At 41.2% G+C, this 26,468-nt stretch overlaps 1 protein-coding gene and 1 long non-coding RNA gene across 6 annotated transcripts in view; one reads left to right on the top strand and one right to left on the bottom strand.

Annotated features, from left to right (window-relative positions):
* The window catches only part of SPOCK1 (SPARC (osteonectin), cwcv and kazal like domains proteoglycan 1), a 646,684-nt gene that overhangs the window by 555,892 nt on the left and 64,324 nt on the right, over window positions 1–26,468 (top strand). The window lies entirely within an intron of this gene.
* Window positions 152–26,468, bottom strand: part of LOC140704478 (uncharacterized) — a 140,936-nt gene continuing 114,619 nt past the window's right edge. For all 4 annotated transcript variants that reach the window (XR_013541869.1, XR_013541870.1, XR_013541868.1 and 1 more), the window contains one exon: window positions 152–25,926. This is a non-coding gene — a long non-coding RNA (uncharacterized LOC140704478). The remainder of the gene's footprint in view (window positions 25,927–26,468) is intronic.

Below are 26,468 nucleotides of genomic sequence, written 5' to 3'. Positions count from 1 at the left end.
TCACCTTGGGCATGATGCTGGTTGAGAGATTTTTAACTGATTAAAGGAAAAAAGAGCATGCAGCCTGTTCACCCAACAATATAGAAAGAGAATGTGAAACCTTGTACTTTTTTATATCTGAGTCTCAACTACACAGTCAAATACTGCAGGATTTGTTTTGAGTGGAAAATTGATGAATTTGGGTTTGTTTGTTTGTTCGTTGGTTTGTTTCCTCGTTCATATGACACAAACGCCAATTTAAATCAGTCTAGCTCTTTCTGCTCCCAATGTGGAGGTTCCTTTCTCTGCCACTGGGGGAATTTTGCTTTTTCCAAGCCAGAATGATTTCATCCTCTGAAAGTATGGGGTCATGACTGTGGATGGTATTCTGGTGATGCATTAATCTGGGCATGACGTTTTGGACAAAAGGAACACCTGCCACCATGATCTTTCTCCCTAGTTGTCCCAAAGTATTTTTAATTTTAAAAAACAACAATGATTGAATTTAGTGCTGGATCACCTCTGCACACAGAAAAAAAAAGAGATCAAAATTGATAAGAAATAAAAATAACTTCAAGGATCTATGGCAAAGTACTATATTTCAACAGTATGTGTGTGTTTCTATTATGTAGAACTTTGTAAACCTGTCCTTTTTCCGTTGCACCATGTAACACTTTAAACAGCCCACCAGTTTTACAATGAATTAGAAAGAAAGAGCTGGGGTGGAATCAAAGGAAGGGGAGATGTGGGCTGTGGAATGGATCGAACTGCATCAAATTGAAGGGCCAGTGTAGACAGGGGCATCGAAATAACCCATGGTCTCTGTGTGATCACCTAATCCAAACAGAAGTGTAAAATAGGCTCTGAATCATGGTGTTGCCAGTGATGTCACAGGTTAAGTCAGATTTTATTCTGTTCATAAAGGTTGTGTGTTTTTTCTAAAAAAAACCAAAATACTTATTATGGATGGGGCTTGCCTGGACATGTTTCCTTGTTTTGCAAAAGGCAGAACAGTGTTTTAACATTTCAATCAACTGCTTCCAATTTCAAAAAAATATGCTTTGGGAAAAATGTGGGGGCCATTGCAAAGAGTAATGGCAACTCTGCTTTGAGGGGAAAGCACATGAAAAGATAGTTATTGGCCAAATCCCGTTGCTTAGTGTAGTACATTGTAACTAGAGTAAGCCCATTTGAATCAATGGAACTTGTAGAGGAGTTGACTCACTAAATCCCTATAGATTCAATGGGCCTATTCTAGTGGTGTCTTACTATGCTAAGCGACAGGATTTCAGTCATTGTGTAGAAATGAAATGTATATTCTTATTTTATCAGCACTGGTCTGATATCAATAGCTGTGCAAAGGAATGGTTTATGGTACTTCGTTTCACAAGTCCCAAGGCATAGTGTTGTTCTGGCAAATTACTGCAGGGGATCTTGATTACCTCCACATCCCCCACATTCCATTTCACCACTGCAACTTTACAGTGGTATAAGGAAATGCTAGAAATAATAGTCATCTTGCCACCACTGTAGTGATCCATGTAAATGTTAAATAATGTGTCTCCCTATGTACAAAATACCCATATTTAAAAGGTCTCTAAATCTTCCCCAAATAAAAAAAGACTCAATTCTGAAGTGTTATCTTAACCCCCATATAAACAACTGAGCGCGATGGCCATGCATAGCTTAGGATGGGAGGTTAACCTGGCAAAGATTTAGCATTTTGCTCATGTCCTTTTCACAGTCTGGGTAGTTTCCCTTAGACTACTCAGACTGTGAAAAGCTGGGGAGGGGGAAGAGTAAGAGAGAGAATGCAGGAAGGAGAGAGAGAGAGAAAAGGAGTGGTCGTGCAGACAAACTGTAGAACTGTGAAAAGGTCATATTACAGAATGTATAATGTATTTAGTGCGTATTACGCAGCTGTCTTCCTCAGAATTTATGAAGGGATTAAAAACCTCCTCTTGTGACAAAGATCATAATGGGAACTGAAAATGCCACAACATAAATTGATTTTGTGTTAATGGTTGTGACAAGAATGGAAAATAAATTGATGCAAACATTACCTTTTACACTTAAAACTCCTCTTGAGACATTATGTAAATGTAATGGCATAGCCTGCTTCACACCGGTCTGAGCACTGAGTACATGTACAGCTGCCATCACTGTGACATAAGGTTCATAGGTATACCAACAAACACAGAGAAAAAAGAAAAATGCTTGTACAGAATCAGAAAAAAATAATTCATTTTGATTAGTTCCCTAACTGATTTGATCATGAGGATATAATATACACTACTATTTAACTCAGTTGTTCTAAAACACCCTCCAGTTTATGAATGTGGAATATTATGGTTCTGTATCCATGATTTGAAATGCCTGGAGATGCCTCAATATTGATCCCATTTCCTGTGGTTGGGGACCCCTGGTCTACAGGATACCATCTTGTGCTCACTAGCATTCACAAAGTGACACCAAGAAAGGGAGAACCCTGGAAGCTGACTCCTTTTTTCATCAGTTAATCACTTTTCACATAAATACAAAACAATTGTCAGGGCTGTTTTTCAACTAATATGAATTGTAGTGAACACAACGGGACACAAACCCATAGGACATTGGATCATACAACAGCTATAGGAGGATGAAGAAGTAAGAGATGTGCATACCTCTTGTAAAATTGGGGGGGGGCATTAACCAGTGAGGACATGTTATAAAAACCTAAACATTCCTGCTAAGAGATAAGTTGTTGCACTGCATAAAGGTGAATGAATGGTGAAGGGTAAGGCTCATATGTATACAGTACAAGACATCGATATGATATGCATATGGTCAGAGTGAGAGCTTTCAGGTTTCACTAGCAAATGCCTCTTTCAATTTATAAAGCTAGAGGAAGAGATTAAGTTACAGAAATGGTAGTGATGGCACAGGGAACAAAATGTAAAGTTAGATGAAAATTGGCCTATTACAATTTTTCTGTATCTGCATGTTCAGCAGAACTCCCTGCAACTGCAAGATTGAACGAAGAGCTATGAAATCTAAGTTCTTTTGACAACGAAATGTCAAGCAGCAGTGTATGGGCATTTCTGGCTTTGCTAATTGCAAGGCTTTATGGAAGAGAAAAGAAAATAAGCATAATTGAAATAATGAGCATGTTGTGGAATAAATGACAATTAATAGGGCACTGCACCAGTAAGATTACATTTTTTTCTATCAGTTTTATTACCTATATTTTTAGAGACGGGCAAGAACCAGAAAACCAGTGGTTTGTGATGGTTTGTGGCAACCTGCAAACCATCCCAGAACCATCAGAAAAATGAACTGCTTTGCTGTTTATTTTCCAGTTCATGCCTGGGGAGAGGGGAACCTACTGCCTCCACCCCCTCTGTTCCCACAGACCCTGTTGCCCTCCTACCTGGTTCTTCTACTGCTGCCGCCTCCTTTGCTGCCACTGCCATCTTTGGAGATAACAGTGCATCTTCCCTGCCAGGAGGCAGACTTTATCAGCTGATAGGTGGATGCATGTGCAGAAGCAGATGGCCCAGCTTCCCTTCCTATAGGCTGGCACATACACAGAGACAGCAGGCCTGGCTTCTGAAAGGGAAGCTGGCCCACTGTCTCTGAAGATGGCAGTGGTGATGGTGGCAGTGGTAATGGAGGAAGAAGCAGCAGGATCAGGTAAGGAGGTGACGGGGCAGTGAGAAGGGAGCAGGTGGGCATCCATTTTGCCAAAGCAAAACAAAGCCCCAAGTGGAAAAAGCTTGGCACTTTGGTTCATTTCAGCAAAACAGGTTGCATGAACTGAACCACGAACCAGCCAGGTTCATGTTTTTGTCCAGTTTGTAATTGAGTTTGTGCCCATCTCTAAAGTTTTTAATACAGTGGTGCCTCGCTAGACGATGATAATCCGTTCCACTGAAATAGCTGTTTAGCGAAATCATTGTTTAGCGAAAAGCAGTTCCCCATTGGAATGCATTGAAAGCTGTTTAATACGTTCCATTGGGGAAGAATCGTCATTGTGTAGCAAAGATCGGCCATAGGAAAGCTGCTTTGCGAACCGCCGATCAGCTGTTTAAATCGCTGTCTTGCAAAACTTAGGTCCCGAAAACAACTGTTTGCGAGTGCGGAGGGAGCTGTCAAAATCGTCGTCTAGCTAAAATCAGTTTGCAAAGCAGGGACCAAACATTGTCCAGCGAAATTCCCCCATAGGAATCACTGTTTTGTGAATCACTATAGCGATCGCAAAAAGCCAATGTCTAGCGAAAAAACTGTCATGCGGGGTAACTGTCTAGCGAGGCACCACTGTATTCTATAGGTCCAGACGATAGGAAATACAGAGCAGAGCACTCCACTAGTAGCAACTGGTGCATCCTATGGTTAGTGAAAGGGCAGAGCAGCCACTGTTGAGGGAGAGACAGGAGCGACAGGCAGAGTCAGGGCTAGAGATGGAGGATTCCACTAGGAGACAAATATGAAGCCCGCCATCACAACCGGCCAGCTTGATTAAACCCTACCCCACCACCCACTGGCAACTGGGCATCCACTGACAGCTTACAGCATGGCGCATGCTGCTGTCCTTCTTCTCTCCACATCAACTGTGGAAGTAGCCTGGCTGTGGATTCTGTGCCTCCCTGTGCTGCTGACCAGTCTGGTGAGTGGGCAGGATAACAAGCCTCTCTATACAACTGCTGATTGGCCAGTTGTGGAGGGAGGGTTTCATCAGGCCTTCGTATTCATCTCCCCGGGAGACAAATATGAGTCCGCCATCTCTAATCAGGACACAAGTGGGCATCTCTGAGATTTCAGGCCTACAGTGTGAGGACTATGGACAGCTCCTTGTGATCATATAGAGGCAGGGCAAGCAAGGACTGAGAGGAGGGCAGGAACTGCTTCTGGACCACCTGACTGTAGAAATACCTACGAGGGGAATAAAAGTCAACAGGTCTAGAATCTGAGTAAAGACCTGCTAATGATGTAGCATGCCAGTCCAAAGCTAGACAGAGGGGATACCATTTTTTGATAGCTGCACAGGTTGTAAAATGTGCCATGACGCCAACTAGGAAATAGTGGAGATGGACACCCAGCCTTTGAAAGTGCACCACAAACAAAAGTATTTTTTTTCTCCCTCCAACTATGATCACCTTGAGATTTGCTTCCCTCTGCTGTTCAATGAGACTCTACTCGATGCCTTAAGGTTCTCTCTCTCTCTCTCTCTCTCTGAGTCTCTGTCTCTCTGTGTGTCATACACACACACACTCACACTCCTCAGCAGGCTTGCGGAGGGACCGTGCCCCATGTTCTTTAATGTAATGCTGGAAGAGTTTGAAGAGTGGCTGATGCTTAGATGTAGGCTCTGCTCATGAGCATGAATCCGGATTTGCCACTGGGAACTGCTCTGTCCTCATGTAAAGAAAGCAATAGCAGAGAATTTTCGGCTGGGCAGGCATTCCCCTCTAATCCTGAAGAAGGTTACAAGAGTGTGATGAGGCTGGGATGTCAACAAGAAGTGAACACAGGCAGGGACCAAGTAAGGAAGCAAGTAGAAGTGGGCTGGCTGGACATGACATGGTGCATTGCCCTGTTTCACCTCACAAATCATCCTCCACTGGTTGCCAGATGAAAACAAACTTCCTCACATAAACATATGTTGAACTAAATCTGAAGTTGTTTTATACACTGAGTCAGATTAGAGTTGTAGGTTTTTTTTTAGAATGCAGCATTGTTTGTCAATGTGATTGGGAGGGAACTGGCTAGCTTCCCCCTCCATTGTCACTTTCTCCACCCAAGTGACAACAAGGTTTGTTCAAGTGTAGGCTCTCTAGTATAAGATCCTATTCATGAGTACAAATCAACATGTAGGCAAGAACCCCCAGGTCTCTTCCTTCTTAGTCCTATAACCACTGCTTATCTTATCAGTAGCAATGATAACAATTAGAGATGTTTAATTGGCACAAAAAAGGAACAAACCTTTAAACCAGAGTTCAGAATCAGAATACACAAAGGGTAACTATTCCAACATGATGTAACATTTACTCATTTCTTCTTCTTCTTCTTCTTCTTCTTCTTCTTCTTCTTCTTCTTCTTCTACTACTACTACTACTACTACTACTACTACTACTACTACTACTACTACTACTACTACTACTACTACTACTACTACTACTTCTTCTTTGCTTTCCTTTGGAATTAAATACACATTTCCCATAGGAAGCAGCCCAATCTAAATTCTCATTCTGTATAATTATTCCAAGTTGTACAAATGCATCTTATTATTTTAACCCATTCATCTACAGTGGACCCTTGACTTACAGACGGCTTGACTTACAGACTTTTTGAGTTACAGACTTCTCTGGCCGCAAAATTTAGGTTTGACTTGCAGACTGAGAATTGACTTACAGACCAGAAAAAAACCAAAATGGAACAAAAACGGCCTGTTACGGGATTAATCGGTTTTCAATGCACTATAGGTCAATGGAGACTTGACCTACAGACTTTTTGACTTGAGAACCGCCTTCCAATACAGATTAAGTTCTCAAGTCAAGACCCCACTGTAATTACTGAACTAGATCTGATTGTTTGGTTTCTTCATGATCCAGTCACTAATTGTTGATGACTGTGAAAAACTTGGTGCTAATATTTTACTCTGTGAGAATGTAGCAGGCTATTTGTTATTCTGATGGACAGTGTCATCGAAGCTATCAACATGAATTTGACCAATTCATGTGGAAGGCAGTGGAAGACAGGAGGGCCTGGCATGCTCTTGTCCATGGGGTCGCGAAGAGTCAGACATGACTTAACAAATAAACAACAACAATTTGTTATTCGGATTTTTATAGGCTGACAAATACAGTGAAATGGTAACTTTTTCATAAAATGCCAGCATCCTTGATGCTGTAGGCACATTTGACAAGTAAACAGGACACCTGATTTATAGTACTCCATGTGGAACTTGCTGTGATTAGACTTTTAATGATGATAAAATGTTTGTGACTAAGACACAAGGAGAACACCCACATATTTTATTACAAACAAGAGCTAATGGAAGTCTTGGCTTATTCAAGGCTTGGCTTATTCCAGCTGAATTTAGTCATTCAAGAGATGACACAACACGTAATCGTTTTGGGGGCAGGGAGGGATATTTTTATTGTAACCACACATTTCAATTTCCTAGAAGATGTCAGAGTTTCTCTGCAGAGAATTTACTTCACATTGTGAACTGGATGGCATGAATTATCATGGAGAGGTTCAGTTGCAGCATGCATGGCCTTAATTAGCAATCAGAATGCAAGTCACTACTTTTGTTAATGGGATGATACTTTGCTTTTTAGGGCTAAAGTCTGTGCACAATAAACAAGTTCCACTGAACATAGTGGGACTGACTTCTGAGTTGGCAGGTATAAATTTGGGTACAATCTTCCAGCTGATATATCTCAGTGGTGGCCTATGTTTGTCGTAAGCTTCTGATACTGTCAAATTTTATTTCAAGTCCTTTAGTTGTTGTTTTATTGTTTCGATCCCGCCTTCTTCCTAATGTGAAGATACAAGACAGTTTATTTGAAACACTTATTGTTGAAAAATACAATAAATTGTAATGTTAAAATTAAACTAAACACATAATATTAAAACAAAAACATCAGAAAACAGTAAAATGTGCAGCAGCCCTCATTCTGACTCCTTACTCAACCATCCATTCTGGTGCCAGTTACCTCCAGGCAATGAAAGCTTTTGGCCTGCCAGTAGAAGGACAGAAGTGAGGGAGGCCAACTTCACAAAGAGGGTGTACAATCGGATTTAAAAATCAAAGTTATTCTCCCTCTCTTTTTAGTTGCACCTTTCCTAAAAATGAAGCTCTGGTAGTCCTCAGTGGGAATTGTGATGAAATCCATATTCCAGTTGTTCCCCATCTCTCTTGGGGCTTCAAATTTCAAATCAAAAGGTTATCTGAAAAAATTATCTGAAGCATTGATTTCTCTGGGTAGCAACAGATGCTACTTCCTGGGAAATTCAAACTTGGCCACAGGGACACATGCCTTAGTTATTTCCAGCTTGGATTACTACAATGCACTCAACACTTACTCCACAACAGCTCATAGTAATTTTCAGTTCATTTCTAAGAACAATTCACAGGATGGATGACTACCTTTGAAGTCCTTCATATCTTGGCCCAGGATACTCAAATGGTTGTCTCCTCCCATATGAGTTTGACTACTCCTCAAAATCAAACCAGACTCTTCTCCATGTTTTGATGGTGGGTGAGTTATGATTTTGTGGGATGTGGGAGCAAGACATCTCTGGGGCTGCACCTAGACCAGGAATTCTATACATTAGAGGGTCCATTTAGCCTGTTATCTTCCCATCTGCTGTCTGATTCAGGGCCAGACTAGACTGAATGAAACCCCATTCATGCAATTAGTAGTCCTGCTTTTAAAAAGTGAAGGGTGAGGACTTCTCCAATCAGATCTGGACTGCATCAGGATGCAGAGTTGAAACATTCTACTCTTTATGGTCTTTGTTGTTAAGGAATGAATTAATTGTTAGTTAAATCATTCTTAATTGCATGAATGGATTCCCATCTATTTTGGACCTAAGACACTTTTATCCTGAGAGACATTTAATTAATTAGATTGAGGAAACTACTGTTTGTATGCTTTGACATGCTATATTTTTATTGTGTTATTAATGTCATTTGTATGTTTTTATCATTGTTTTATTCTTCACAATGTTTTAAATTTTTATCTGAGTCGTGTCTCTACAAGGGGTGATAAAACATTTTCTAAACTAAATATATCAATGTCCACATGACATTCTGCAACATGTGTAGTGCCAGCTTTCTGCTTCAGCCACCTATTCTTGATACTGAGATCAGCAGATTGTTTTGTATAGGAAAAACACATACTTCATTTCACCCGGCTTGCTGGTCAAACAAACAGGAAGGCATCTATTGGAATCACAGATCACACTCCTCATGTCAGTATTAGTGCTGGAAAGAAGATGAAGTAACATCTAGACTTCCATACTAGTGTCAGAAGCATATTCATTCATATTTAACATTTGGATTATGCTTTGTAGAACTGTTCTCAATTCCTGTAGCCTACAGGTGGTTATGTCCATCAATGACTAGACAAACCTCCTCCATTAGTCTTATGCCCATGACTACTAAAATATTGTAAGGTTCTCATTGATCAATTTTCTCTGGTAATTCTCAGGTCAGAGGACATATGTAGCAGACTATTTAAACACAACTGTAACAAAGCTGGGCACACTGTTCCATGAGTACAAATAAAATCAAGCAAATTTTAAAGAACAAAATGAGAAACCAGAATCGGGGAAGAAACACAGGACAGATATTGTGGTTCACATGGTCTCCATCTCATCCTGTGCAGGCACAGGTATAGAGGTTTGATGGCTAGCGAGTGTCTGAACTTGTCTATGATGCATGCATGTGCCTTGTAGAGGTATCAGGATTAGCATGTACCTATGCACCCATCCTATTTTGTGTTAGATTCAAGGTTGTTCATCAAAGCTAGGCTACAGCTACCAACCTATGAACATTTGCCTCAGAGCAGGAAAGAGTTCTGTGTTCGAGATGCAGATGCACTATAATTTCCATGAAACCTCACTCATGGTTATGGTGGCTAGAGCTAATGGAAATTTCAGGCAAACAACATCTGGAGACACACACCCCATTCTGACCCTTGCCTTACATACAGTAAGTGCTAGCAAACTCAGTGGGACATAAGAGTTTTTATTATTTTGTTATTTAAAACCTTTATGACCTATTGTGTATCACAGAATGTAAAGGTAGGTTACAGAGCTGTACAAGTAAGCCTGATTTAGGATAATGTTGCATTTCTGTCTTTTACAGTTCATTTCCATGCATCCTCATAGGTTGCCACATCCCATTTTACTCCTTGGGGTTACTCCCCTGAAAATGTTCTCAGTCTAAACCATTTGCCTTTGTATTGGTTTCATTCAGGTGCCCAATATAGGTATGAAATTGTCTGCTAATGAAGTCATGGAATTTAAGCCTCTGCCACGGTAGCTGCAATGCAGCCAACGCAATATTTTACATGGCAAATGATGTGTGTAGCAAAACCTGTCAGTCCCCCAGTTGTTGCAAGTGACACACTTGCCTTTGTTTCCTTTGTGTTTTGTTCCTCCCAGTTGAATTGTTAAAGGCAGCCAGAACAGATTTACATTTAGATATTGAAAAGATACAGCAGCGACATGCGGCTAGCAGAGAAATTCTAGTTACAATGCAAATAAAAAGCGATAAAACTCACTTAACCATAGCATGATAGATAATGAACAACTGGCAATAATTATCTTCCATAACATGCTCCTGGCCTGCTTCAGCACTTCCCTTCCTTTGTTGTCGTCATGGGTTGTTCAGCACCCCTCATAAACACCTTGATAGCTCCTGTTTGCTACAAAGACAATGTCTTTCCTAAGTGCTGCTTGTCATGAAAAGAGGAGTCAGAATTTTGCATGTGTTTTGAGTAATTTTTTAAAGGGGGGGGGCGAATAGGAAAGAAAACTGATTGAGTACTGTATTTAAAACAAAACTCAGCACATCTCACTGCACTGATGAGATGCAACCAAGGAATGAAAGAATGCAGTGAAGGATGGGATGTGTGATTAAAATTTTGTTCTGTGGTTGATCAGCCAAGCAGATAAATCCCATAAGGATAAATTCTATTAAAATATCTTCCCCCCCTCTTTTTAATTTTTTTTTTACAAGAATTACATTCAACAGCTCACTTGTTTGGAACCTCTACACTGCTATAAAGCTAAGGAAGTTAAGCCTGAGATGTACTATCATTTAAAAAATTCTCTAAAAATACAGTTTCCCTTGCTAGAATACAACTTTTTACTAAGTGGGAATTGGACCAATAGGAATTGGATAAGTGGAAGTAATGCATAGAAACATGTTGTCTAACAGCTGCCATTCCTAGGACATATGTGTCTGCCTCCCTCACCTCTACTGATTGAGTATGGATGGAAGTGAGCTGACAAAATCCTAAGACCTTAGTGTCTTGTAAGTCTGGCAGGGGAAGATCACAAGTTAACAATGGGATATAAACTCTGGCAGGACAATTGCCTGTTTGTTTTCAAACCTTGTACTTAAATTTCATGTTGTTGCACACAAACACTCAGTTGACATGTACTCAAGCTCAGCTGGTACATATTATTTCAAGGAAGAAAAGGTTTACAACTAACCTATGGATCTGTGTCCACCAGGACAGGTGTGCACAGCCTTGGTGGGGCCCTGTTGAACTCATTCCCTTTTCTGAATATGTACAAGCTTTCAAAATGATTGGAACTCAGGAACAACCTGTTCTTCCTGAGGTTAGTTATGCAGAATGTGGACTGCCTGTGATGATCCCAAAGCCACTTCACTCGTCATCTAGCTGTACCAAGTATGGCTGGCTAGGAGTAGCAGCCCATCAGACTTTTGAAAAGGAATGTATTGTTGTTCTGAAACATTTTGTTGTAAGAAAACTAGAGGGTGGGGTAAGATACTAAATGTCATGTGGATAAACATGCTGGAAAACAAAAAAAACACCGGATTGGTCTAGGAATCTTTGTTGTTGCGGAGTCAAGTATGTGTGATGTTAGAGGAGCAAAAGTGATGATGCATCTCACAGAGGCCTGTTGTGATTTTAAAGACAAAAGAACTTGTGTTCACAGTTCTGTTAGTGCTGCTTTTGAAATCAATCCAAAAGAGGTGATTGAAACAACAACTTCCTTGGTTTTGTGACCTCGGTATCAGGTTCTGGGGCCTGAAGTGCTATACACTGGTAGTAGTTTGATCCATCTGATGTCTTCTTGATCCATGCTTGCTTTTGTTTTTATCCTTGATCCCTGTCTGCTCCTACAAATGGAGACTACATCATTGTCTGAGGAATTGGTGCCTGGTACCTTTAAGGGATCATGGCAGTACAACCACTACTAGAAAAATAACCTCTATGGATCTGGAGCATTATAGTAAGTGCTACACCATAGAAGCTCAGTGGTACACTGTAAAACTCCAGGTCCAAAGAGCTTGGAGCACTTGACTGGAAATCTGGGAGTCAAGAGTGTGAATCCCCACCGTGCCTCCTGAGAAAGGGACCACCTGAAGCTACCTAGGGTATGTGGCTGATGGAGTTATGCAGGTTATATGTCATGAGACCTCTGCAGCCTATGGCAAGCTATACAGTCTCAGAGCAGAGCACTGACAGAAGGAAAGACCAATAAACCATATCTAAGTAATTTATATCCAGAATAAGCTGGAATCAACTTCATGGGACATAATAATTATTATATGTACCACCTTGTGCCAAATACCCACCTTTGCAGCAAAATGATGAAGAAGGAGGTAATGACTCAACTACAGTTGTCCTTGGTGCTTACTGATTATCCTGATCCATTCCAACCTGTATTCCAGTACAGTTATGGGAAGGCACTGATTGCGGTCATCGTGATGTGCTGCTTTTGTCAGAACAAGACACAGAAAAGATGTAGCTCTTCACTTAGTTTCTTGGCAGTTTTCTAAACCATTGACTATAGTGTGCTTTTGCATCCTACTTGTGAATTGGGAATTGAGTGTACTGTTTTATGGCAGTCCATGTTACAGTAGAGAGAACAGCACTGAGTGACTATATGAGCATCCTGGCAAACGTGTCTCAAGTTACCTTGTATCTGCTGTTCACGTAACCTCTGTAATGCCATTGTACATGGTCAATAGGAGGCTTGTATGACATGCCTTCAGTTCACGGATGCTATTTTGCCATTATATCAGAAAAGGTTGTACTCAATCTGGAGTCCTGCTTGTACATAGCAATTGGATGAAATCTAAAAAGTGGAAGCTGAATCTTGCTGAAGTGGAAGCACTGTGAACTAGTGTTCTCTGAGCCCATGTATTTGGGAAATTATTAGCCACCTACAGAAACAGATCCATAGCTTTGGGGTTGTCTTGGCTTCAGCACTGTTGCTAAATTGCCTTGCGACTTTAGTGGTGAGGAACAGCTGTTACCCATTTAGGATGGTGTGCCAAGTGCTCTTTATTCCTGGTCGGGGACAGCCTGGCCATGGTGAACCGCACACTGATGATCTTGAAAATGGATTGCTATAGTTTTCCTTTGAAGCTGGTTCAGAAGTTACCAATTGGGCAATGTGACAACCAGGCAACTGCAGCCTTATCACACACATTCTGGGCTAAATAATCTACTTTAGGTACCTGCCTTCTGCTGAGCTGACAGGTTGCTGTTCTTGCTTTCCTAATAACCATGCTGTACCTGTTTCATTGTTACGTATGTTGTTGTGTTCCATCAAGTCAGAACCAACCTATAGTGATCCTAATAGGGATTTCAAAGTAAGTATGAAATGTTAAGGAGTTACTTTACTAGTTCCACACCCCCAGTGAGTTTCCATGGCTGAGTATAAATTCAAACCCAAGCCTCCTGAGTTCTAGCCCATCATCACTCTGTCCACAACACCACACTGATTATCCCACCCATTTTATTAGCCACACTTTAAACAGTACTTTTAGTATTATTTCCAATGCAATATATATGGGCCAAAATCCTCTTGCATATGTACACAAATGACTTAACTTCTGGAGGCTAGTTAAGAAACTGCCATGAACATTACCAGTCGCATACTGAGTCATACTATTTAGTTTTGGTATTTCCCAGCTATTGGTTCATTAAGGCTGCCACAGTACAATGTTATGGTACAACCCTGACAAACTGCAGGGAGGGAGAGAGAGAGAGAGAGAGAGAGGAAATCTAGGTACAATGTTTTCTCCTGCAAGTCCTCTATAGAAAAGATAGCATGGATGAAGAGGAGCAGATCCTAGCAAGGCTTCTGTCCCTTCTGGAATTTGTTATATTTGGGTTTAGGTTGGAAGTAGCAAGCATCAGGAGTGCAAGCTTATCCTGCCCCTTGACTAACTAGGTGATACTGCCGGAGAGAAAAAGAAAATCCATTGGTTGGCCCACAGCAGATCCTGCTCTTTTGTTGTAGAATATTATACTACTACTCATTTGAAAAATCCTGAAGCAGTTAACAATAACAGCAGCAGCAGCAACAACAACAACAACAACCAGACCCTTGAAGGCCTCAAAGACTGTAGTATGTGGGAGACAGATACAGATTACCTTGAGGTGATCTGGTCCCAGATTGTATAAAAACTTTATATATTAATACCAACTTCTTAACTTGAAGCATTTTTCTTCCAAAAGTTATGCTATTTGTGTAAGTGTACAAGAAAATTTTGGACAATATATATTGTATTGAAAATCATGGTATAAATAATATTTAATGTATTGCTAATGAAACAGGTACAGCATGATTATTAGAAAAGCAATAATGTTTGAATTATAGCAAATGAAGCGGTGACAGTTATTTCTGAGAAAAGCAATGGTACAATGAGATAGAAAATTATCTAAAATGGCTTACAGCAGAAAATTTATATGTGTGTCTTTAGCAAAAACTATAAATATCAGCCACTAAGTGAATGCAAATTAATTACAAAATCAGATTCCTCCAGCCTTGCTACTTTTAAATGCAAAATGTGAACATAGCTTACCAAAGTGCTTAAAAATTACAAGAATGTGCAAAAATGCATTTGCATTAGATCATGCTTTAAATCAGAGATACATAATGAGATAATGTAGTAAATAACAATCACAAAACAATCCCTTTGTGAATAGTTCCAGAACCAATTAATTAGTATCTTAATACTAGCCCATCCTATGCAGGCTTATCCTGAAAATAAGACTTGCAAAAATTCAAAGTCCTAGTTAAGCAACATCAACAGAAAAGGAAACAAAAAGCAATTATTGCTTACAAGATTGCCAAAATGCCACTCAATGACAAAGAAGATTCAGGAAAGACGCTCCTTGAAAAGTAGCAAAATAAACATCTTATATGAAAAGAAATTAGCAAAGTACAAGGGGGGGGGAGTGTTGGTCCCCTACATTTTTCCAACTATTTATGGCTTTTCTTCTTCATTCAAACGTTTCCTCAACATGATTATTGATCTTTCATTATGAGGTCTATCATCATCATCTTAGAACTGCACAGTTGGAAAGGACCCTATGGATCATCAAATCCAGTCCCTGTCGAGGAGGCACAGTTTGGGAATCAAACTCCCATCCTCTGGCTCCGCAGCCAGATAACTAAACTGCTGAGCCATTATTAATGTAGCCAATCAAAGAATGGTTCTTATTAATTAATCATTGGATTAAAAGGGCTACTTGTGTCATTTTCTTCTCTGCACTTACATAGGGAACCATCTTTTTTTTCCAAAGCTACAGGTTCATCCTAAGCAACACGTACCATATATCTGTCATCAGCTTTAATTGGAGAACTTCCAAGCTAATATTCAATAGATTGGAAGACCTTGGAATAGATGTCCCCGTATCTTTTGGCATGAATTCTAAAATAAAACATAAAATTAATTGCAGGGAACAAACTCTGTGGTCAACATCTCAGATGAATAAAAGTCATATGTCTCCCTGAGATATAATTACAATAGAACATTATCTGGGGACAGGGAAGGACGTAATAAAATATGAAGCGATGACTATATTGATAGGAAATATTTTTAAAACATGGAATGTTTGCCATTTTATAATCGGCATCTCCTTTTAAAAGTTTGAATTGGAGATTTCTGCTGCCAGTTGCAGGTGTGTTCTTACCTGCAAATGGTCCTCAATAATATCAGCAAAAGACGACTCGTGTCTCTCATCACTACTGAAGACACCCCCAAAGTTCCCAAGTTATCTTTGCTGCTGCAAGAAAACTCAGGAGCATCTTACGCGCTGAACCAAAGTTGTCTGCTTACACAGAATTCAGGCTTTCTATAAGCCCTAGCATGCTCACAACACCTAATATGAGTACAAAGAAAGCAGCTGTTTTATGGATCTCTCGTAGATTAGCCCAAAGTACGACAGCAGTTAGACTACTAATCTAACCCAACATAGCTCTTTGTAGTTCAGCGTAATATCTGTTTCCAGCTTCCAAAGCTGCATTCCTTTCCGTGGTTCCTTAAAGGCAGTATAGCTCCTGTATTCCTAAAAGAAAAGGGGTTAGAAGGGTCGTTTGAGCAAGACCTGGTTCAGTCTTTGGCATCTCCAGATAGGACTGGGAAGGATTATTTCCTGTCCCCCTGGAGAGTGGCGCTCAGTATATTCAACACCAAGCTAAAACAATAGACTAATTGTCTCACTTGCTGTAAGGCAGCTTCCAACACATCTAGTAGAAAAGAGACTAAAGTAGGCCAATGAGAAACAACAGAATTTTCAAACACCTGTACAAGAATGCCTTGGCAGAAGAAGGGATTTCTTCCAAAAAACAAAGACTTGGCCAGCTTTGCTTGACACAAACTTTATCATTGAGAACAAGGTCTGACTTTGCACTTGAGCCTAAGCATGTCTTACTTAGGGATCAGTCCTATGGCGTTGAGTAGAATGCGCCTCCAAGTAAATGGGACTAGAATGCCAGCCTTCATTTACCAAAATTGCCTCTTAGGCTCCCACTGTTTGCTTTTCCTGCTAGATTCCTTCTACTTATCAGAGTGCCCGTTATGCTCATTTTGCACACCATCTGGGGATCAATATTGAGTCCCAGTGTAGCTTTTTCTTGCTGTTTAAAGCAGCCAGGAAGCTAATCTACAGGAACAGTCAAGGTTTTCTTGAGACGTAGAGAAATTCACAGATGCTACAAAGGCCGCAAAGGCTGGGGCTTATTTTGTATCTCTACAAATCTCTTTGCATTTCTCACCCATTGCTTTTAAACATCATTTTTGACTGGTTGTGAGCAGTGGACAGATGGCCGTTTCACGTACAGTGCCTAACGCTTCATCAGGCCACATTTCCAGTGATCTCATCAATCCAGGGCTTAAACAACCTCAGATGTTACTTTATTGCAATTCCTGGCAAAAGAATTTAAGAAATAAACCATTTACCCTGATCTCGGGAGATGAAGGTGGAGAGACGGTTGTTGAGAAAAAGTAAATAGATGGAGGACTGTGGAACACAGTAGTAATGCCTTTTCAAATTTAAAAAAAATTGAAGGAGAAGAAAGCCTTACGCTGAGAAGATAAGAAATGAAGATTAAGGTGAGGCTCAGATCTTTGATAAGTCTGCATCCATATGTCCACATAAGAAGTGCATGTGCATAAGATTTGCAGATACATGCACAGGTGTGCACACAAACATACTGCTATCAACACCAGCAACTCAGCTTTTTTTAATCTTTTTTTTTCCCAGTGTGTGAAAACAACTGCAAGAAGTAATAACTCTTTACAGATGCATTATTTAATGCTAGCAAAATGAGAAAATTCGGATAAGCAAGCTGGAAGACTGTGATTTATAGAGGATAAAGCTATTGATGGCTGCGTTATCAAACTGGTGGGGCTGATACAACACCCCTGAAGAGTCTCATCTTTACCAATGCATGTAAATGCACACTACAGACTTTTAACTGGAAAGCCTATCTCACCAGGGACAAGAATAGGTTAAAAAATAGTGACTATAAAGAATCAGGACCTCGGTTAAAATCAATGAATAATGGAGTTGGAAAGCTGCCTAGAGTGGTCGCAATGACCAGATAGGCGGGGTATAAATAAATAAATAAATAAATAAATAAATCCATTAAGCCCAACCTCCTGCTCAATGCAGCGATACAAATTATAGTATACTGTATCTGACAAGTGGTTGTCTAAATTTCTCTTGAATGCCTCTAGTGTTGGTTGGAACACTAACCACCACCTGAGGTAATTATTTCCATTGTTGTACTGCATCAACACAAAGGTGTTTTTTTCTGTAACTTGAGCCCATTGTCATGTATCCTGCACTCTGGGATGATCAAGAATAGATGTTCCCTCTCCTCTGTATGAAAACTTTTCAAGTACAGTAGGACCCCCATATCCACAGGAGATTGGTTCCAAGTTGCTCCGCATGTGCTGAAAAATGCAAATTATAATGAACAGTGTTTTAATAGGAAATGGTATACATAGCATAGGGATGTGGTGGCACTGTGAGTTAAATGGCAGAAGCCTCTGTGCTGCAAGGTCAGAAGACCAGCAGTCGTAAAATCGAATCCACGCGACGGAGTGAGCTCCCGTCACTTGTCCCAGCTCCTGCCAACCTAGCAGTTCGAAAGCATGCAAATGTGAGTAGATAAATAGGTATCATCATTGTGGGAAGGTAATGGCGTTCCATGTCTAGTCGCGCTGGCCACGTGACCACGGAAACTGTCTATGGACAAACGCTTGCTATATGGCTTGGAAACAGGGATGAGCACCACGCCCTAGAGTCGCATACGACTGGACTAAATGTCAAGGGGAACCTCTACCTATACATAGCATGGTCTCTGGCAGCCTCTAGTGACCAGTTCTGGTAGCAACATAATGGAAATATATTTCTCTAGCAAAATCTGTACATAACATAGCCTCTAGCTCCCTCTAGTGCCTAGTTCTGGTACCTTCAGCTTTAGAATCAGATATTTCTAGGATTTTTCTTTTAATATTTTCAGGCTGTTGATAAGTGAACAGTAGATACTGATCCCATGGATAAGGGGGTCCTACTGAGTTTGAAAAGTGCTATCATATCTCCCCCAGTTTTCATTTTTCAAGGCCAAACACACACAGTTCTTTCAGTCTTTCCTCATAGGGTTTGTTTTCCAGTCATCCTTGTTGCCCTCTTCTAAATTTGTTCCAGTTGTCAGCATCCTTCTTAAAGTGCAGTTCCAGATCTGGACACAGTACTCAAGATAAAGCCTGACCAGTGCCAAATAGTACTTGACGGGATTTGGAGACTGCTGTTAATGCAGCCCAAAATAGCATTTGCCCTTTTTGCAGATGCATTCTACTGTTGTCTTATATTCAGCTTGTGATCTACAATTCCAAGATCTTTCTTCCATGTAGGACTACAGAGCCAAGTATCCCCCATCTTGTAACTGTGTTTGGGTTTTTTCCCTAGGTCTAGAACTTTGCACTTATTCTTGTTAAATTTCATTCTGATCTTTTCAGCCCAGTGTTTGAATATGGTTCCTGTCTTCTAGGGCATTAGCCATTCCACTTAATTGTGTGTCGTTCACATATTTAATAGGCATTTCCTTCACCTCCTCATCTAAGTCACTAATAAAAATGTTAAGGTCCCCAGGCCCCAAACTGGGCTTTATGGTACTCCACTTGTACTCCCAGTTTGAGAAGGAGCCACTGATAAACACTCCCTAAGTACAATAGCCTGTCATCTCTTGAGATCCTTGCCAGATGGAATCCCAATGCTCCCCAGCTTCAAAACAGTATATTAAGATGAAGATGAAGTCACCTTTGTCACTCCTAATCTATCTTCTGGAAGTGTTTTCCCCATGTTACTGTATTTTTCCATGTATAAGACGCTCCCATGTATGACACACACCCCAATTTTGACCCTTTTGAGCCCAAGTGCCCATATCAGCGGGCACCCTCTGGGCCAGCACATCCTCCAGAGAGCCACCCAGGGAATGCCTTTCCCCCCTCCCCAAATATAGGCAGGGCCTCCGCCCTGACTTCCTGTGCTGCACTGTGCCCCACTCACTCACTCTCCTGCGGTGCTGGAGTCACAGTCAATGGGCAGCCGTGATGCATGCCAAGCGGCAGCCAAGCTCAGCTCCTCCTTCAGCTTTGCCTCTGCCTCTTGCTGCTGCTACTGTTCAGAATCCTGCTCCCACTAAGAAAGTCTCAGCTTATAAAATGTACATATACTTTTTCTCCTGGCCAGATATAAAACCTGGCAAAACAGAAAGCTTGAGGACGTGGTGGGAGAAGATTTACAAAGCAAGATAACACCAGATGAATGAGACACATTTGAGGGAGGAGTGCAGTCAAGTGCACCTGCTTTTGCTGAATATTTAAGAGAACAACCTAAAACTCATACATGAATGGCACCTCACTCAACAAAGTTGAGCAGCATTTACATGAATATTTATCCAAAATGCTGGGGAAGCTAGGATCCCATGGGGCCTTATATCTGCATACTGCACAGTCAAGGAGTTGGGAACAGAGGTTTTATAGAATCTGGTAAAATTACTTGTCAAAACATCATAAAAACACCTGCCTTGGGTCTCTATCATTATATATGGAGCAAAATGACAGGTTATATAAAAAAAACTACTTACCTTTTGCTGGATTGCTACAAGACACAGTGTGTGCTAACAGCTGCCCAAAATACATTTAAACAAATGGTAATCCAAATGATGGAGCATAGCTCTTACAATAAACTCCTACCACAAATTAGAGCAGACAGGACCAAGTCTCAGTAAGTTCTACATGGCATAGCATAAACCTACATAAATTGTGCTAAAATAATGTCAGTCTCCTGCAGATCCACCCCTCTTATAAGAATGTTCTCCTAGACCAGTGATTTTCAACCTTGGGTCCCCATATATTCTTGGATTGCAACTCCCAGAAATCCTGGCTAGCACAGCTAATGGTGAAGGCTTCTGGGAGTTTTAGCCCAAGAACATCTGGAGACTTAAGGTTGGGAAACACTGTCCTATACTGATTAACCTGTGGTCCATATAACCTGTGTTTCCCACAATTCATAATATTGCCTAGAGATCATTTAACACTTTTTACCTGTAATGCTTGAAAGCAAAAGATAATTTAGCATATCTTTTAAAAAGAAACTCCAGGCTACTGTTAATTTTTTTGGTGTGTGTGTGCGCACACACACACACACACGCAATCAAATGAAATTGTTTGAACAGATGTTCAAACCTCCCAAAACAGTAGTGTACTAATTAGCATTTGAAAGCCAGACACACCAAGTTTAGATGATGATTTAAGTACAGTAATGGTTAACACTACAAAGCACAATCTCCTTGTAATACTCAAGATTTATTTGAAAGCTACCTCCTGTCTTTCTGCTGTGTGAAGAATGTGGACTAGGGTGGGGGAGAACAGCAAAAATAGTCATGCAACTCATGTCAAAACAGGTAGATACAAATTCTGGGGAAAGATGTTGAGGAGTTTTCTCAAATGAATAGAACGAGGTTGCCACAGGCTAAAAGTGACATGTTCTACCAATTGTAAGGGAGAATTCCCACCCAGTTGGTAATACTGCTAAACTGAGAATATCAAAGAGTGATTTAGAGAGAGGGAGGGACGGAGTAGCGTAATTGTAAATTTGCAGTCCATATTAGGATATTACTCCACAGTTTTTAATCCAGGATTCTGTTTTACCCATTTACTTTCTTCCATTTAGGTGGATGTAATTATCTCCTAACTTTATACTCCTTTACTTAGTGCATTACTTTGTCTTTTGTTGTGAATAAGGATTCCTAATTAAAAATCCCCCCTACCCCTCAGATTGCAACCAATGGCTATCTATTCTTCTTGTCCACTCCAAACTTCTCCCAGCCCAAATCAGGTGCTCCGGATCATTCAGACATCACATGCTCCAATTAAAAGGCAGGTTTTATCATTAGCCCCACTAAGGCAGGGAAACAACCCACTCCTTTTCCACCACCTCAGACTCAAGTATCATCACACACACTAACCCCTATCAAGCATGCATCAAATGTATTTTCCCCATCTGCATGTATGGTCACAAGGGGGACAAGAAAAGGAGATGTTTCCAGAAGGATGGAGCTTGTTTTCTGCTAATCTGTTTCACTTTTGCAAGAGCCGAGCTCTGAGGGGGTCCTTGGAATGAAGGTAAGATGAGAGGATAATTTCATAGGCTACCTCAGAAACCACTTCTCCCACCATGCCTTAGTTCCGAGGAGCATCTCAAAACTGGCATTCACACAAAAAGAGCCGGCTGTGTGGTGAACCAGTATAATCCCTTTGGAAGCAACATCCCTTCTTGTTGTTTTTATTCCAGCAACAAGTACTGCTGGAAATAATTCAGGTGGGAGGAGGTATTTTATAAAAATTTAGGGAGGGCAATCGTGGTGGTGATTCTGCAAGGGTATCTGATATTCACGGCGAGGTTGTGAGGAGGGCCTTTGGAAACCAATCCTAATACTTGGACTGGTTTGTATGGGCAGTCTTTCGAATTACCTGGTTTACAATAAATCCCACTTTGCCACATGTCATATATGGACACACCGAGAGAACCATATATCTCGGGGAAGCATCCAGGAGGGGATTGGAATGTTCCATTACAAAATGATCATATAATAAAACAGAGAGCAAAGACATCCATAACCATAATGGCTGAAATCTTGTTGCTCAGTGTAGTAAGTCACACTAGAGATAGGGCCATTGAATTAGTGAGGATCTGGTGATTCAACTCTGTCAGTTCCATTGGTTCAAATGGGCTCACTTTAGTTACAACTTTCAGTGCTAAAGTCAGTTGCAATTGGAAGAGGCCTGTTTTAATCAACAAGACTTAAAGAGGGATTAACTCACTAAATCCCCACTGATTCAGTGGGCCTACTCTAGCGCAACTTGCTATGTGAAGCAATGGGGGCATGTTTTTTGAACATCAGCCTACACTGCAGTAGAGTTGGCATTCTTTTTAATTCTAAGGGAGAATTGTTCACAACAGTGGGCACTGCCATTTACATTCAATTATAAAGTCCTGGGTAACAAACTCCTCATATATTCATATAGTTAACAACAGTACAGAATGTGTTTTACAGTTCTTCATAGGTAACTCTTCCCTCCCTGCCCAAATGTAAAGGTATCTTCATGTCCCTCAAGTCTACACCAGATGAGAAGAGAAAGGAGAAACAAGGGCAGTAAGAATTGAATGTTAGTAAAGACAACATGTACTTAATTGATTATTAGGGCTGTAACCCTACATTCATTATTTGACAGTAAATCCTACTAAATAGGACTTATTTCTGAGTAAAATATGCACAGACTAGTATTGTAGGAGCAGCTGTCAAGAATATCTGCAAAACAGTGCCCTGATTCATAACTTAGAAATGTATTTTCATGTCACAAAACATTGATCATCTTATTTGTAGTTCAGCCATGTCTGAACACATTTTTTTAGATTAGAGTTCACCAGCTCTTATAAGAGAAGTCAGCTGTAACTGGTAAATGGCTTAAGTCAGCTGCAGAAAGTCACCATTTTTGCTTCTTGCTGAACTTGGTCACCCTTTGGAGAAACCAGGAAGTGGGAAGGACCGGGTACTCACTTTTTTATTTTTCATAGTGAAAGTTCAGAGATCAATCATACATGATAGGATGAGAAGTATCTGAAATGTGCAGACTGCTTTTCTTAAAGTAATTTAAAAAGTGCTTTGTACAACCTTCAACTGACTTTTGTAAGGTCTACTTGATGTATACAGATGAGACAGTTTACTCCTTTAGTGCATGGGGGGGGGGGGAAGACCCAAAAAATCACAATGCCCACAACCAATGGATGGGAATAAATTAAATTAAAGCCATCCCTCACACCAAAATCAAACTATTTCCTCTCCCAGTGCTCTTGCCTTATGACTGGCCTCCCTGCTTAGAGAGAGAGAGAGAAACAGAGCTGTTCTCTGTGTTTTCAGCCATTCCCCAAGTTTAAAAAGCCACATAGAGAGCTTGTTTTTTCACTTGTAACCTGCCCATGATTCCACTCTGCATTTAAATCAGAAGGCTATTAGTACCTCTGAGACCAGCTAATATCCAGCCTGAAGCCCTAAAGCACTACATACTTTCTACAAGCTTGCTGGAGAATATCTACATCTAACTGAACAGGCCTTGGAAACAGAGAGTAGTATCACCCTTGCTACAACAACTGCACTGGCTACTAGTCCGACCCAATTCAAACTGTTGGTTATCACCTATAAAACTTTATGCATTTTGGTTCCAGGCTATCTGAAGAACCATATCTCCCCACTGGAATCTTCTCAGACCTTAAGTTCTTCAAATGAGTCCCTTCTCTTGGTCCTGTTGCCCTCAGACATGTTTGATGGGGACATGAGAGGCATCCTTCTTTGTGGGTCCTCCCAGTTTGTGGAATGCTCTCCCTCAGGAGCTTAGGTTGGCTTTTATCCTTCCACAGGCAATTGAAGACCTACCTCTTCAGGCAGGCTTTTAATAGCTCTGGCTGTCCTTGGTGCTGTTTTCTAAGCTTTTTAAACTTTGTTTTTAAAGTTTTGTTTTAAATTACTTGATGTATTTTTAATTATTGTCGTAGCTTAATTGCTTTTTAATCTGTAATTTATTCTGATTTTAATTTTATCTGTTTTAACTTTGTGAGTTGCCTTGGGTCCTGTTTTTAGGAGAAAGCCAAAAAATAGGAAGCAAGGAAGGAAGCAAGCAAGGAAGGAAGCTAAGTGGGATGATGGAATTTGTTTGAAATAGACTAGAATTAAAGCCTTTGTCTCACTTGCTGATATCAATCATTTTGTTTACATTGAGTCCACTTTTATTTTGTTCATTTTATTATTTTTTTCATGTCTATGTTTGAGTGAATCACTCTTATTAATCCCCATGTTGTAGGCTTCATAAATTGGCAATGGTAGAGAATTTTAGAATCCCTCACTTAGACATCCAGAGGACTTATATATAAACCAACAAGGTCCCTTAGGTTTTAGACTCAAAAGAATCAACAACAGGCATTGGACCCTACTTTATGATGCTAACAATATTTTTCTTGCTAGGAGCCCTTCAGTTTCAAAACTAGGACTCAATCCTGTCAAACCCAAGGTGGTAGAAAGAGACATTACCATCTTTATTGCAATCATAAAGTCTAAAGGCTCCAAATAGGGCCACAGTTATCCTAGAACAATGATGGCGAACCTATGCCACAGCTGGCACACAGAGCCCTCTCTGTGGGCACACGAGCCATAAGTTGCCATAGAGAAATACCCATCCCCTGATCCCGGATTTCGGCACTCCCCTCTGCTGGTGCAGTGGACCAGCAGAGGGGTGCAATGGCGACCATTACCGGTCTAGCCCAATGGGGGATTGGAGGACCAGCAAGTATTTATTTCTTAATAGTGCCCATAGGGAAAAAAAAGAGAGAGAAACCCAAGCATTTAACCCTTGCAGTGGAGGAGCAGTTGTTTTTTCTAAACTAAAACCTCAGCATTCAGGTTTCAATTGCAGTATTGGCACTTTGAAATAAATAAGTTGATTTTGTGTTGTAGTTTGGGCACTCAGGCTCAAAAAGTTTCACCATCACTGGACTAGGTGCTCAGAGGCAGTCACTGCCGTCAAGCAGCAGATTTTCCAGTACTAGTGTATTTTTGCCATCTATCCATGGCATGGATCCACATGAATTTTAATGTATGCTAATCTCCAAATCATTGTCCATCTCCATTTCCTCAGTTGTGGCACTGGCGTGAGAGGTTGGACTGGAAGCTTCTTTGAAGTGGCATATTTTCTCCCCACTTGTACTCTGTAAGGAGCTGTCCATGGAGTGCTTATGGTGTTGATGATAAAGATGAGGCTTTCCAGGTCTCAGAGAATGAGCTGCTGTGCCAGGAAATGGCTGGGCTCCCCTGAATCTCCAGGCTAGGCAAACAAATGTGAGGAGCAGTGGTGGAAGGGAAGGAGTGAGTCTCATTTATTGTTATGGAGTGGCCATAGTGTTTGGCTACCCAACTCCAACCCTCTCCAAATGGCATCAGGGCTCACTGGCTTCCTGTGTCTGTCCAACACGACACATAATATACTTGCTTAGGAGCTCAGACAGGGAACCCTAGCTCACTCCCTCACACATGCATGAAGAAATATTATGTTCCCAATTCCTGTGACATCACAAGGCCCCACACCATGACTTCACAAAGACCCACCCCAGGCATTGGGCCCCAGATATAATGAGGGGATGGGGAAAATAATCCCATGGCAGCCCCTAACAAACAAGACAACATTTTAAAACCATTCTGGAAAAATTCTTTTATTGGTTTTAGAAAAGAGGCAAAACGGGTATCCTCAGCGGAGACAACGGCCTGGTTCAGCTCCAGCAGGATGCCCGGCTTCTGGTCCCTCGCATCCCCCTGGGGAAGAGGAAGCTTCGGACCCTGCAAGAGAAAGACAGAGAAAAAGCTAAGGAGCGAGCTCATCCACTGCCGTCAACCGGCTTCAACCCAGGCCTATCCACTGACCAATGTTCTGGCAACTTCATCCCGAAGTTCTGCCTGCTAACATCCACAGGCTTCCACCAGGAATATCCACCCGTTCATCTCTTCCACTCCGCTTCTGAAGCCAGCATCCGCCAGCTCCCGAATACTTGGGTCACACATACGCCCCGGCGGCATCCCCACAGAACGCCAGCCAGCCCATTCACACACACATTCACTCACTCACACACACACACACACACACACACACACACACACCAGCTGCCACTCCCCTGACACACACACACCTTCTACCATGTCATGTCCACGAGCCATTCACACACACGCCTGGGCTTCCATCCACCGATATCCACTAAGCTTCTGCCACCTGGTTTCACGAGGCTACCGTCCAGCTTCATCTGCCAACCTCTGCCAGCAGCCGCCTTGCGGCCTCAGTCAGCTTCCGCAGGGAGATTCCACCACTTCTGCTTGCTAACATCCAC

This window comes from Pogona vitticeps, chromosome 2 (genome assembly GCF_051106095.1).
Source record: "Pogona vitticeps strain Pit_001003342236 chromosome 2, PviZW2.1, whole genome shotgun sequence".
Classification (NCBI taxonomy): domain Eukaryota; kingdom Metazoa; phylum Chordata; class Lepidosauria; order Squamata; family Agamidae; genus Pogona; species Pogona vitticeps.
This window is presented reverse-complemented; position numbering and strand designations above follow the sequence as displayed.